A 3,189-nucleotide genomic window follows, 5' to 3' on the forward strand; every position below is an offset into this window, starting at 1 on the left:
TGCTCAACTACCTCCTCCAGCAGCTAGTTCCATATACCCACTGTGAGATGTAATGTATGCTCTTTTATTATTTTTTTTTTAATATCAAAAAATACTTTATTCAAGTAATAAATATCATTTACAAAACATCTTTTTTTAACAAACCCATCCGACATTTCCGGAGGTTACACATTCAATACAGGCATTTACTTAGACATTTACTTACATTTACATACATTTACCCAGTATCCCTTATTTAGAGGGGCGTCTCTCTCCACCACACCCTGCCCCCCCATGTCCAGCAGCGGAAGGACCCTAGACTGTGGTCCTCCCCCACAGGGCCTTGGCGTTGGCTGCACCGAGCTTCAGAGCGTCCCTCAGCACGTACTCCTGCAGTCTGCAGTGGGCCAGTCGGCAACATTCCTTGACGGACATCTCGCTCCGCTGGGAGGTCAACAAGGATCGGGCAGACCAAAGAGCGTCTTTCACCGAGTTGATGACCTTCCAGCAGCACTCGATGGCAGTCGCGGAATGCGTCCCTGGGAACAGTCCGTAGAGCACAGAGTCCTCTGTGACGGAGCTGCTCGGAATGAATCGTGACAGGGACCCCTGCAGACCTCTCCAGACTCTCCTGGCAAATCCACACTCTTTGAAGAGGTGGGCCACCATCTCCTCTCCGTAGCAGCCGTCCCGAGGGCAGCGTGCGCTGGTAGTGAGGTTCCGGCGGTGCAGGAAGGATCTGACTGGGAGGGCTCCCCTCACCGCCAGCCAAGCCAGGTCTTGGTGCTTGTTGGTGAGTACTGGCGATGAGGCATTTTGCCAGACAAGCTGGGCTGTCTGTTCTGGGAACCACGCCACAGGATCCATGGAGTCATTCCCCTGCAGTGCCTGCAAGACGTTCCGTGCTGACCACTGCCCGATGGACTTGTGGTCAAAGGTGTTGGTCCGGAAGAACCTGTCCACAAACGACAGATGGTTCGGCAATGTCCAGCTGACTGGCACATTGCGTGGCATCTGCGCCAGGCCCATCCTTCGCAACACCGGGGACAGGTAGAACCTAAGCAGGTAGTGGCATTTGGTGCCCACGTGCCTTGGCTCTATGCTCCGCCTGATGCAGCCACACACGAAGGTGGCCATCAGAATGAGGGCGACGTTGGGCACGCTTTTACCCCCGTTGTCTGCCGACTTGTGCATTGTGGCTCGTCGCACCCGGTCCATGGCCGACCCCCAGATGAAGTGGAAGACGGCCCGGGTGATCCCCTTGGCGTGGGAGGGAGGGACGGGCCACACTTGCGCCAAGTACAGCAGCCCCGAGAGCACCTCACACCTGATGACCAGGTTTTTCCCCGTGATGGAGAGGGAGCGCTGCTTCCACAGCTCCAGCTTCTTCCCCACCCTGGCTATCCGCTCCAGCCAATTTTTGTTACATGCCTCAGCCTTCCCGAACCAGATCCCCAGCACCTTCAGGAAGTCAGGCTTGATGGTGAAGGGGATGGAAGATCGGTCGGGCCAGTTGCCAAAGAGCATGGCCTCGCTCTTCCTGCGGTTTACCCTGGCCCCCGTGGCCAACTCAAACTGGTCGCAGACGCTGATCAGTCTGCGGACCGACCCTGGATCCGAGCAGAAGACGGCGACATCGTCCATGTACAGGGAGGCCTTGACCTGAGTGCCCCCACTGCCTGGCAATGTCACTCCTCTTATGCTCGCATCCTTCCTGATGGATTCTGCAAAGGGTTCAATGCAACAGACGAACAAGACAGGGGAAAGAGGGCAACCCTGCCTGACTCCAGACCTGACGGGGAAACTGTCTGATTCCCACCCATTAATTTGGACTGCACTACAGATATCGGAGTAGAGCAGTTGTATCCACTTCCTGATTCCCTCCCCAAAGCCCATTTTGGAGAGCACGTCCCTCATGTACGTGTGCGATATCCTGTCGAAGGCCTTCTCCTGGTCCAAGCTGACCAGGCAGGCATCCACCCGTCTGTCCTGCATGTAGGCAATGGTATCTCTCAGCAGCACCAGGCTGTCTGAGATTTTCCTGCCAGGTACAGCACAGGTTTGGTCCGGGTGGATCACCCGTCCCAGAGCCGACTTGACCCGGTTGGCGATGGCCTTAGACAGGATCTTGTAGTCTACATTCAACAATGTGATGGGTCTCCAATTCCTTAAGTCATTCATCTCCCCCTTCTGCTTGTAGATCAGGGTGATGCTGCCCTTCCTCATTGCGTCTGACATGCTGCCGGCTAGAAGTATATCGTTGAACACTTCCAGCAGGTCCGGGCCCACCCAGTCCCACAGAGCCGAGTACAACTCTGCCGGTAAGCCATCGCCTCCGGGAGTTTTACTCGAGTCAAAGGAACGGATGGAGCCAGTCAGCTCCTCCAGGGTCAGTGGTTTGTCCAGACTCTCCCGCTTGCTGTCGTCCAAGACTTCCGTGATGGAGGACAGGAAGTTCTGGGAGGCGGTGCTGTCTGTGGTCTTTACATCGTACAGATCCTTATAAAAGGATCTGCAGATCTTGAGCATGTCTGACTGCGAGGATGTTACCGAGCCGTCCTCCTCCCTAAGGCTTTTGATCACAGAGCTCCCCCTGTGAACCTTATGGAAGAAGTAACGTGAGCACGTCTCATCCTGCTCAACATGGCGGACCCTGGACTGGAAGATGATCTTGGAGGATTTAGAGGTAAAGAGCCGAGCTTGCCGGCCCTTCAACTCTCTCAGTTCCTCCCTCACATCCACCCCTCTCCTGTGGTCAGAGAAGAACACCGGCGCGAGGTCGATGTGTCTGACCGTGACGGCCCTCGATGTGAAGAGGAAGTCTATCCGGGACTGGGCTGAACCGTTCGGTCCTGACCAGGTGAACCGCGCCTGGGCTCCACCTGCAGGGTCACTGAAGGCGTCGCGCAGCTTTGCATCTTTGACCGTCTCCACCAGGAGTTTGGAGGTGCCGTCCAGTCTGTGGTTGGCACTGCCGGATCGTCCAGCCGCATCGATGATGCAGTTGAAGTCACCGGCCAGAACGAGCGGTCTAGACGTGGCCAGCAGCGGTGGGAGCTGCTGGAGGACGGCCAACCGCTCGCTCCGCCTGGGTGAGGCATACACATTAATCAGCCGGAGCGGAGAACCACGGTACATTACATCCACCACCAAGAGACGCCCCCCCACCACCGCCCTTACCTCAGTGATGGTGAAGCCCCCTCCCCGCAG

Source organism: Rhinoraja longicauda, chromosome 19 (assembly GCF_053455715.1).
Source record: "Rhinoraja longicauda isolate Sanriku21f chromosome 19, sRhiLon1.1, whole genome shotgun sequence".
Classification (NCBI taxonomy): Eukaryota; Metazoa; Chordata; class Chondrichthyes; order Rajiformes; family Arhynchobatidae; genus Rhinoraja; species Rhinoraja longicauda.